At 42.7% G+C, this 12,527-nt stretch overlaps 1 protein-coding gene across 2 annotated transcripts in view; it reads left to right on the top strand.

Annotated features, from left to right (window-relative positions):
- dnajb4 (DnaJ heat shock protein family (Hsp40) member B4) overlaps positions 1–12,527 on the top strand; it is a 28,770-nt gene that overhangs the window by 953 nt on the left and 15,290 nt on the right. The window lies entirely within an intron of this gene.

Genomic DNA, 12,527 nt, shown 5'->3' with positions numbered 1-12,527 from the left:
ATTTTTCCAAAGGGCTTCATTGATCCTTGAGACAACCTTTTAAAACTTAGGAAAAATGCATCCTATACGAAGCAAGATCCCGTACGTCATTGATATATTCATCGGAAACCTCTCTTAATATCGACACCCATTTTATCCGCAAGTCCATACTGTGTTTGATTTGCCATCAAATTGGTAGCTTGCTGCACAAAAGGACAAAGCTATCAAAGTCCAAGTCCAATTTATCTTTAACTTCCTCATAGACAGGGCCCAGGCTGTAAAGATAGGGGACAAGCTCTCCTCTACAATCACTCTGAGCACTGGTGCCCCACAAGGCTGTGTACTCAGCCCCCTACTGTACTCACTGTACACCCATGATTGTGTAGTCAAGTTTCCATCGAACTCAATATATAAGTTTGCTGATGACACCACAATTGTAGGCTGCATCTTGGGTAATGATGAGTCTGAGTACAGAGAGGAAATTAAAGAACCTGGTGGCACGTGCGAAGACAATAACCTATCCCTCAACGTCAGCAAGATGAAGGAATCGGTTGTTGACTTCAGGAGTAGCGGACCGCACGACCCCATCTACATCGGTGGTGCGCAGGTCGAACAGGTCAAAAGCTTTAAGTTCCTCGGGGTGAATATCACAAACGACCTGACTTGGTCTAACCAATCAGAGTCCACTGCCAAGAAGGCCCACCAGCACCTTTACTTCCTGAGAAAGCTGAAGAAATTTGGCCTGTCCCCTAAAACCCTCACTAATTTTTATAGGTGTACCGTAGAAAGCATTCTTCTAGGGTGCATCACAATCTGGTATGGAAGTTGTCCTGTCCAAGACTGGAAGAAGCTGCAGAAGATCGTGAACCTAGCCCAGCACATCACACAGACCAATCTTCCATCCTTGGACTCACTTTACACCACACGCTGTCGGAGCAGTGCTGCCAGGATAATCAAGGACCAGACCCACCCAGCCAACACACTTTTTGTCCCACTTCACTCCGGGAGAAGGTTCAGGAGCATGAAGATACGTACGGCCAGATTTGGGAACAGCTTCTTTCCAACTGTGATAAGACTGCTGAACAGATCCTGACCCGGATCTGGGCCGTACCTTCCAAATATCTGGACCTGACTTGCCCTACCATACTTTCCCTTTTCTATTTTCTAATTATGATTTATAATTTAATTTTTTATTATATTTACTTTGATTTGTACTTCAAGGAGCACGAAGCGCAGAAACAAATATCACTGTGATGATTGTACGCTCTAGTATCAATTGTTTGGTGACAGTAAAGTATTTATTCTTATATGCACAAGTACTTGTATGCAAAAGTACAATGAAAACTTACTCGCAGCAGTATCACCAGTGCCTAGCATTAGATAACCCTCATTAAAAGGAAAATATAAATATACAAACAATTAAAAAGTTAGTTTTATTCATCACGTACATCAAAAACACATTGAAATGCGTTGATTGTGTCAACGACTAACAGTCTTGAGTATGCTGTTTGCAGCCTGCAAGTGTCACTAAACTTCTGCCCCAACAGAGTATGCCCACAACTTATTAACCCTAATAACCCGTCTTTGTAATGTGGGAGGAAACATGAGCACCTGGAGGAAACCTGCACAGTCACAGGGAAAGCGTACAAACTTTAAAGCCAGTGGAAGGAATTGACCCTCTATCTTTAGATTGCTGGCACTGTAAAGCTTTACACTACCTACTACCCTACTGTGCTGCCTAAATTTAACAAGAAAGAACACAGGACAAAGAAATGTCCATTTTACACAGTGATGAAAACGGTCATAGGGTTGCTAAACTAGTGATTGGGGTTGTGCCCATTGGGTCAAGAAACAAATGGTTGAAGGGAAATGGAATTTCTTGAACCTAGTAGGTGTGGGATTTAAGGCCTTTGTACCACCTGCCTGATGGTAGCTGTGAGAAGATGGCAGGGATTAGATGGTGGGCATCTTTGATGATAGATGTTGGTGAGCCCAGCAGGGCAGAGGCAGTAATATGGTATGAGGGATAAATATGTTGTCCTATTCCCCCCAATTAATATGCTGTGATTTATGAACTGTACATGATCATAAATCCCTTTGAATACCTACAGTTATAAATATTTACCAATTTCCACCAATGTGGATCATTACACCCGTACATTCTATCTACCAATGTTCCATTTATCTCAGTTAACTGATTGACAGTTTCTTTGTTATCTTCAGATCCAGATGGAGGGTCTTGACCTGAAGCATTGACTGTCCATTTCCCTCCACAGATGCTGCCAGACTCACTGAGTTCATCCAGTACTTTGTGTGTTGCCTCCTATGTCTTCTTTGTTCATTTTTCCTGTTAACTATATTGTCAGCAAACATGAATGTACATTTGGCCTAGTCAGGCTTATCCACTTGAAGATGGTTACAAATACAGCATCTCTGAGGTCTCCCTTCTGTTTCCCAGATGTGAATGATAAGGCTGTGGATTTGTGACTGAAGTTCCTCACTACTGAATTTAAAACATAAGAAAGGAAACTATCTGCAACTAAGATCTTGTTATATTTTAGTTATGGTCTTATCATCTTTTTGTTGGAGAAGATAGTTTGAAAGGCTGACCTGGATAGGCTGGATCAACTGAGGTTACATCAAAGGCAGAGTTGCATTTGAGCAGGACCTCAAGATTGTTTATTGTCATTCTTCAATACATTTCACAACCATGGACTCTGCCTTGGGGTCTAGGAGCCCTCGCAGGTGGGCTGCTGAATGGGATGAACAATCATACTCATGAGTATGCATGTTTCATTGTGGTGGTATTTAAGTCCCTTCCTCTCATTTCAGTCTTGTCGATTCTTGACCAAAAGCACAGAAACGTCAGTGCTCCTTCTGGGAAACAAGACTGCAATTTAGACTGATGCTGCAAAGGAGCAGTATTTATTAAGACCATAAGATATAAAAACAGAATTAGGCCAATTGGTTCATCATCTAGTCTGCTCCGACATTTCATCATGGCTGATTCATTTTTTCCTCTCAATCCCAATCTCCTCCCTCTCCCACGTATCCCTTAATGCCCTGACCAATGAAGAATCTATCACCCTCTGTCTTAAGTATACATAAAGACTTGATCTCCAAAGTCGCCTTTGTCAAAGAATTCCACAGATTCACCACTCTCTGGCTAAATAAATTCCTCCTTATCTCCATTCTAAAAGGACGCCCCTCTATTCTGAGGCTGTGTCCCCAGTCTTAGACTCTCCCACCATAGGAAACATCCTCTCCACATCCACTCCATCAAGGCCTTTCACCATTTGATAGGTTTCAATTAGATCACCCCTCATTCTTCTAAATTCCAGTGAATACAGACCCAAAGCCATCAAATGTTCTTCATATGACAAGCCATTTAATCCTGGAATCATTTTCAATAACCTCCTTTGAACCCTCTCCAGTTTCACCACATACTTTCCAAAACTACTCAAAATACTCCAAATGAGGCCTCACCAGTTCTTTATAAAGTCTCAACATTGCATTTGAAAGCTTCCCAATCCTCTAACTTCCCACTAATTTTTGCTCTATTGTGGCCCTCTCTTTGGCTTTGACTTCTCTAGTTTCATCATGGCTGATTCATTTTGGCACTGTTGTGCCATCTTGCCTTTATAATACTTCTTCCTCTTTGGGATGCATATATCCTTTGCCTTCCAAATTGCTTCCAGAAAATCCACTCATTGCGGTTCTGTTGTTATCCCTGCCAGTGTTTTTTCCCCCCAATCAATCCTGGGCAACAACGAGCCCTGGATCACCAGTGACCTGAAAGAACTTTTGAATATGAAGAGGAAAGCCTCAGGTCTGGAGATAGACAAATACCGAGGGGAGTGACAGGGCAGTGATTTGAACTTGCTTTTCAAAAGATTCGGCATGGGATCTCCTGCTGTCCCCTCCCCCAGATGCCCAAACCACACACCCTCCCTGCCCCGAAAGCCTTTTCCCTCCACCTCTCCCTCCCCTCTGGTGAGTGCTTGTGGGTACCGATGCTATGGAAGACTTCCTGCTTGATTCCTGTATCCAAGAAGACAACTCAATCTGAACAATGACTACAGACCAATTGCCCTCACAGCTCATGTGATGAAGGTGCTGGACAGGCTGGTCCTGATCTACCTTGGCTCACAGGTGGGATCTTCATTGGACCCTCTACGTTTTGCCCACCAACCTCATGTGGGAGTCGATAATGCCGTCATCTACCTGTTGCAGCGAGCTCACTCCACCTGGATGATGCTGGTGACATTGTGAGAATCACATTCTTTGATTTCCCTCATGCTTTCAATACAATACAGCCACTTCTTCTGGGCGAGAAGCTGCAAAGGATGGGCATAGACAAATCCACTATCTCCTGGATTACTGTCCACCTGACAGATAAACCCCAGTTCGTACGGCTGGGTAGTTCTCTGTCTGAGATGGTGGTGAACGGCACTGGAGCCCCACAGGGGACTGTGCTGTCTCCGTTTCTGTTTATACTGTACGCCTCAGACTTTCAGTACAGTTCTGAGTCTTATCACCTGAAGAAGTTCTCTGATGACTCTGCGGTGGCTGGGACTCTGTGGTAGGAGTCAGAGTACAGAGGACTAGTAGACAACTTTGTAGAGTGGTGCGGGAGGAATCATCTGCTCCTGAATGTGGCCAAAGCCAAGGAGATGGTGATTGATTTTAGGAGGAAGAGGACTGTGGCGAGTCCTGATTACATTCTGGGAGAAGAGGTTGAGGTGGTAGAAAGGTACAAATACTTGAGTGTTCACCTCGACAACAGACCGGACTGGAAAACCAACACCAAGGTGGTTTACAAGAAGGGGATGAGCAGACTCTAGTTTCTAAGGAAGCTGAAATCCTTCAATGTGAGCAGCAGGATGTCGGAGATCTTTTACCAGTCTGTTGTAGTGAGTGCAGTCTTCTTTGCGGATTTATATTGGGGGAACAGCATCGATGCTGGTGATGCAAAAAGACTAAATGAACTCATCAAAAAGGCTGGATCCGTCCTTGGCTACAACCCGGACACTTCTGAGTTAGTGGTGGAGAGGAGGTCACTAATCAAACTGTTTCCATTACGGACAATCTAGCACATCCTCTCCATGACCTACTGAATAGGCAGTGGAGTACTCTTTGAAACAGACTCATTCAGCTCCGCTGTCACAAAGATCATTACAGAAAATCTTTCCTACCAAATGCAATAAGAATATACAGCAGTTCATCTCTGAGTGACAGAAGAACTCACATCATAGTATAATAGTCTCTGTTTTATTGTTTTGTACATTATTACACATAGTATTGCTCATTATTGCACATTGCTAAATTATTATTGTGTATATTATTATTCTGTACTTTATTATTATTGCTAAGTGCACTTTTAAATGTTGCTGCTGTAAAGAAATAAATTTCCACTTGGGATCAATAAAGTACTTAATATTATAATTATTATAACCTTTGATGTCCTTACTAATCAACCTCCGCTTTAACTATACCCAGTGACAAGACCTTCACAGCTGACCGTGGCAATGAATTCCACAGATTCAACATCATCTGGCTAAAGAAATTCCTTCTCATCTCTGTTCAAAAGGGACACAATATGTGACATTGTGTGTAGTTGTGATTGTCAAGCATATAGAGGAGATCCACCAGATTGTTACCAGGGATAGATTATCTCAGTTAATACAAGAGATTGGATAAACTCTTTTTGTTTTCCTTGGAGCAGAGAAGACTGAGTGACAAGAGTGGAAAAAATACAATAGGTAGCAGTAGATTTTTCCCCTTAGTAGAGTTATCTTTTACCAGATGGCATAGGTTTAAGGACTAAAAGGTTTAGAAGTTTTAATTGTGTGCTTTTAGGGTGATATATGTATGTTGCAAACTCTAATCAGTGGCCACTTTATTAGTTAGAGGAGTGGAATCCGGTATGGTCTTCTGCTGCTGAAGACTACCTGCTTCAAGGTTCCTCATGTTGTTCAGAGATGCTCTTCTGCACATCACTGTTATAAGGCATGGTTATTTGAGTTACTGTTGCCTTCCTGTCAGCCTGAATCAGTCTGGCCATTCTCCTCTAACCTTTCTCACTAACAAGGCAATTTCTCTCACAGAACTGCCGCTTACTGGATTTTTATTTTTGTTTTTCACGTCATTCTTTGTAAACTCTAGAGACTGTTGTGCATAAAAATTCAGAAGATCAGCAGTTTCTGAGATACTCAAACTGCCCTGTCTGGCATCAACAATCATTCCACAGTGAAAGTCACTTAGATTACATTTCTTCCCCATTCAGATCCTTGGTCTGTACATCAACTGAACCTCTTATCCATGTCTGCATGCTTTGATGCATTGAGTTGCTGCCATATGATTGGCTGATTAGATATTTGCATTAATGAACAGATGTACAGGTGTACCTAATAAAGTGGCCACTGGGTGTATGTATCAATTATTTACCATTTTTTGCACTTTAATGTAATTCCCAATCCACTCTTATATCTTATACCAACATAGTTAACTTTGTTTCTCAAAGTAAATGGTATGGATTTTTAGATTATGATTACTTTGTCCTAATTGTATCTTAACTAAAGGATTATTAATTAAGCCTATCTGATTGCACATAATAAGACCATCAGATAAGGGAACAGAATTAGGCCATTTGGCCCATTGAGTCTGTTATGCCATTTCAACATGGCTGATCCATTTTCCCTCTCAGCCAATTGCCAATCTGCACAGATTGTGGTCTTTCGGTTAGGAAGTTGAGGATCCATTTGCAGAGGGAGGTACAGAAGCCCAGGTTCTGTAACTTCTCAATCAGGATTGTGGGAATGATGGTGTTATATGCTGAGCTATAGTCAATGAACAGCATCCTGACGTAGGTGTTTATGTTGTCAAGGTGAGCCATTGAGATTGTGTCTGCCATTGACTTATTGTGGCAAAAGGCAAGTTACAATGGGTCCAGATTCTTGCTGAGGCAGGAGTTCAGTCTAGTCATGACCAACCTCTCAAAGCAATTCATCACTGTCGATGTGAGTGCTACCGGGCGATAGTCATTAAGGCTGCTCACATTATTCGTCTTAGGCACTGGTATAATTGTTGCCTTTTTGAAGCACGTGGGAGCTTCTGCCCGTAGCAGTGAGAGGTTGAAAATGTCCTTGAATACACCCGCCAGTCGGTTGGGACAAATTTTTCAGAGCCTTACCAGTTACTCCATCGGGACCTTCCACCGTGCGAGTGTTCACCTTCTTTAAAGACAAACTAACATCTGCCTTTGAGACAGAGATCACAGGGTCACTGGTCAGGGTTGATCCTGGATGTCCCCAAAAATTAAAAAAAATTACAAAAGAAGGGAAAAAAATAGTTGTTTACCCAGGGTAGGTCAAGTCAAGTCAAGTTTATTGTCATTTAACTATATACATGCATAAAAAGTGTATAACCATAAAATGTATATTGAAATGAAACAAAGTTTCTCTGAATCAGGGTGTAAAGCACAGTTGTACAGTACACATGACACATAACACACGATAACTTATGAAGGTAAGGATAAAATCTACAGATAAAACACACATAAATTATGACCTAAAGTGCATTAATATTAAATATTGTAAGGTATGGCATACATTAACCAACAACACCATTCTTGTTTATATGCATCGGAGTCTCCTGCCTGATGGTAGAAAGTCGGAGGATGCTGGAAGGATGGGTGGGATCCTTAATAATACCAAGGGCCCTGTGTACACAGTGCTCCTGATAAATGTCCCCAACGAAAGACAGAGAGACACCTATGATCCTCTCAGTTGTTTTCACAGTCCTTAGTAGGGACTTCGGGTCTGATGCTCGACTGCTCCCATACCAGATGGAGATGCAACTTGTCAGGACGCTCCTGTAAAACACGATTAGGGGAGATTAAGAGGACATAGATTTAAGGTGAGAAGGGAAAGATTTAAAAGGGACTTGAGGGATGACTCTTTCACCCGGTGCATGGTGGGCATATGACACAAACTTCCAGAGGAGGTGGTAGAAGCAAGTACAATTACAGTCCTTAACGTACAATACACGTAGACAAGTATAGTACTGTGCAAAAGTCTTGGGCACCTGAGATTTTTTATATGGTTTCAGATTTTTAAAAGGCCCATAGAGCCCTGATCTCAATATCATCGAGGCTGTGTAGGATTATCTGGAGAGACAGAAGCAAGCAAGACCGCCATAGTCTGCGGAGGAACTGTGGCAAGTTCTCCAAACTACTTGGAACAACCTACCAGCTGATTTTCTTATAAAACTGCACAATAGTGTAGTTAGGAGAATTAATACAGATTTAAGGACAAAGGGTGGTCACACCAAATATTGATTTGATTTCTTTTTTTTTACTGTTTACTGCTCTTTATAGTAATTTTTAAAATATATTTAGAAACTTTTAATTTCATTATTTTTGAAAGCATCTTTGCTTTGTAGATTTTTTAAAAAAAATGTGCCTAAGACTTTTGCACAGTATTGTACTAAGATAGAAAAGGCTTAGAATGATATAGCCCAAAGACAGGTAAATGGGAACATCAGAGGTAGATAAATGGTCAGCATAGGCTGTTTGTGCTGTTTAACTCTGACTCTGTGACATTCAAATCACTGCCGTCTGCTGCAACTGTAGTTATTTAACTCAAGTCTGCTGTCTTAAGGTCCACTAATTACATCTCCCAGGGTTTGTGAAGTGAAATTCATTATCTAGCACTGTCCTTTCTATTTAAGCACAGAGCATACATTTGTTAATTAGCTATAACAAAGCAAGAAATTTTCAGGGATTCTGGAAAGAGAAATTGTCAGCATTCAGATTGTCGACCTCCCTTTGATTCAGAGATCATTTTGCATACAGCTGCAAACTCCATTGTGCTGGTTAGAATTGAGCTGTCCCTAATCAAAATTCAGCAAGTGTCGCTCAGATTTCAGGCACGTAAATGATCTTGTGTATATAAATCACTGAAAAGTTCCGCAACACCGCATTATAAAAGGCAAACTGTAATTTTGTTTTGGTCCTTATAGAACTTGGGGCATGAGCTAATGTACTTACACCACCAGGTTCAGGAACAGCTATTATCCCTCAACCATCAGGGGATAACTTCATTCAGTTTCACTTACCCCATCACTGAACTGTTCCCATAACTTAGGGACTCACTTTCAGGGACTCTTCATCTCATGTTCTCAATATTTTTTGCTTTTTTTTTGTATTTTTGCAGTTTGTTGTTTTTTGCATACCGGTTACCCGCTCTATTGATGTGGTCTTACATTGATTCTTTTATGGTTGTTGGATTTACTGAGGATGCCCGCAAGAGGGTGGAGTTGGACATTTATTGTCTCTCTCCTGTAATGATATATGTGCTTGGAGCTTCTGGTAAGATGGCTCAGGATCTCCAGTGCACTGAAGTGCAACTTAGATTATCAAATCAATGTAACTTTTCATCTCTTAATTATTAAATACTTTTTTCAGAATGTATTGTAAGTTCTTCTATGTCTCCAGCAACTTGTTTGTGAAACCACACTTGGAGTATTTTGTACAGTTTTGGTTGCCCTATTATAGAAATTATCAGGGTGCTGCCAGGACTCAGTTGAGGGCTTGGGTTAAAAGGAGAGGTAGAGTGGTCTTGGACTTTGCTGGAGCATAGGCGATTGAGGATTGAACTTATTGAGGTGTATAAAATCGTGAATGGCATGGACAGGGTGAATGCATATAGACAATAGGTGCAGGAGTAGGCCATTCGGCCCTTTGAGCCAGCACCATCATTCAATGTGATCATGGCTGATCATCCACAATCAGTACCCCGTTCCTGCCTTCTCCCCATATCCCTTGACTCCGCTATCTTTAAGAGCTCTATATAGTTTGCATATATTTGCATAGAGTTTGCTTCCTATAGAAGGGGAACTAAGAACTCGGGGCCGTGGGTTTAAAATGAGAGAAGGATTTAAAGGGGACTTGAGAGGAAACTTCTTCACATGGAAGGTGGAACGTGTATGGAATAAGCTGAAAGAATGGGTTTGAGGTAGGTATAATAACAATACTCAAAAGCTATGTTGATAAATATCTGGGTAGGAGAGGTTGAGAGGAATTGGGGGAAAATGTGACCAGCTTGGTGGATACTGTAGGTAGTGCAAAGAGATTGGGCTGGGGCCTGTTTCTATCCCATGTGATTCTACTCATAAAATTTGCTGACAAGGTTATTGTGGAACAGGTATTTGAGGATGACTGATGCTTGTGCAATTGTAATTAAACAAGCAGTGATTCATTTCAAAGTAGGTGGCGAGGGCGAATTGACGTTTAAAGTTTTCCCTTCTACTTTTGTCTACCCTTTACTGTTAATTTTCACTTGTTTCAAATCCTCTTTTCCTATTCATAAATTTTGTCGATGGAATCATTTTTTTCTCAAAGCTCAGATCATGTGCCTTTCCATGTGATCGGCAGGGTACTGTTTACACTCTATTCAATGAATGACATGGTGACAAAATCCTGTAAACAGCAGCTCTGAGAAAAGATGATTCACAAAAAATGATGAAAAGGCCAATTTTTGTTTTCTTAATTTTAAAAAGATAGGGAGTCACTGAGGTGAATAGACTTTCTTTTAGATATTAGGGAGAATCAAAAGATATGGGGATCGGGAAAGAGAGCACTACAGCACAGAAGGAGGCTCCTCACCCTATCTAGTCCATGTCGGACTGCTATTCTGCCTAGTCCCATCAATCTGTACCTGGACCACACTCCTATCCATGTACTTATCCAGACTTTTCTGGAATGTTGCAATTGAACCCACGTCCCTCACCTCTTCTGGCAACTCTTTCCAAATCTGCACCAGCCTCTGAATGAACAAGCTCCCTCTCACTTAGTTACTTTCCATTTTGCCACTGGTGTTTGAGGCTGCAAAGAAGGTACTCCATCTCTGGTGGCGTTCAGGGCTTCCTTCATCATGTCAGTAGCTTCCTCTCGGTTTTCACTACTGTCAGTCATACAAATCCCAGCTGGAGACTCAGGAATACCATCACCCTCAGCTGTTGAAGAATTCTTCACTGCTGTTTCCCTAACAATTTAGTTTTTATCAGTCAGGGTTGTTAGCCCTGAGCTGAATCTCTGGACCTGGTGGACTGGTGAACTGGTCTGTCCTCTTCCCTTTGACCTGTTTGGCATGGGTGACCCTACCAAGGGCCAAAGCATAAAGCCCTGACTCCAGCCAACATAGCTCTCCAGGTCATTGAGGCCTCCAAACCATGACAAGGTTGAGGTCCTCTTGGAGGAACGTCATGGCTAGCCCACACTTCACAGCACCAGCAAATGGGGTTTGATTCCTGCCACTGTGTTATGGTCCAGTCCAGAGCCCACTTTCCGGGTCTTGTAGCCGTCCCTCCTTTCACCCTTAAGCCCAAACAAGATCATCTTGGCTTAAGGAGGTGCACCTGAGACCTAGCGGCTTGCAGGTGAATATAAGGGGCTCTGGGACTGTGTCTAGTTGGAGGGTTGTCCTGGTTATCTTGTACTTGCTGTTCCATCTGGTTTGCCTTGTTTGTGCTGTTCACCTGGCTATCCTGTTTTGACCCCAGCTTGGAGTACCCACTGTTAATCATCTAGTTCTGTAAGTCTGTTCTTGTAGTCACCCTGGACTGAGCTCCCTTCTGATCCCTTGCCTCCATTGGGTAAGCAGGCTGGACTGCTGTTGCCTGGTGGGGGATTCTGACCCTTTCCTACCCCTCTCTTCTGATGGGTTGTGCCCTGCAACCTGCCCAGGTGCTCTGTGTCTTGCCCAGGCCCCTGTGTTCCTGCCTGGGAGGTGGCCCTGCCCTGAGGACTCTGACCCTTTCCTACCCCTTACTTCTGATGGGTTGTGCCCTGCATCCTGCCCAGGCCCCTGTGTTCCTGCCTGGGAGGCCAGGCCCTGCCCAGAAGTAATGTGGCCTGCCCAGGGGGCTTGTCCCATAGATCCTGCCTTTACCATGAACTCTCTGAACCCCAGGATCACTGTTGCATGCCATGGTCTCCCTGTCTTGTTCTATCCTTTAGTTGTTCCTGTCCTGCCCCTAGTACCTCAGTGCCTGTGTCCTGCATTTGGGTCTAGTCTCCATGTCCCCATGTGACACACTGTCCATAAGGAGTTTGTATGTTTTCCCCATAACCATGTATTTCCCCTCTGGGTGCTCCTATTTCATCCCACTTTCTAGAGATGTATGGGTTAGTAAGTAGTGGGCATGCTGTGTTGGTGACACCTCTGTGCTGCCCACAGCACATCCTTGCACTGTTGATTGCTAATGCAAAGTGATGCATTTCCCTGTATGTTTTGATCTACTGTACCTGTGACAAATAAAGTTCATCGTTAGTCTCTCAAATATAACCTGTGCTGGTGTTAGGGGTTTACAAGTTGGTTCAAGTTGACAGTGGGGAAGAAACTGTTGTAGAACCTTGAAATGTGGGGTCTTCAGGCTCCTGTACCTGATGGCAACACTGAGAAGAGGGCATGGCCCAAATGGTGGGGGTGCCCAATGGTGGATTTTCTCTTCCTGAGCCATGGTCCTTTGTTTCTCTTTGAAACATT

The sequence above is a fragment of the Hemitrygon akajei genome, chromosome 12 (genome assembly GCF_048418815.1).
Source record: "Hemitrygon akajei chromosome 12, sHemAka1.3, whole genome shotgun sequence".
Taxonomy (NCBI): domain Eukaryota; kingdom Metazoa; phylum Chordata; class Chondrichthyes; order Myliobatiformes; family Dasyatidae; genus Hemitrygon; species Hemitrygon akajei.
This window is presented reverse-complemented; position numbering and strand designations above follow the sequence as displayed.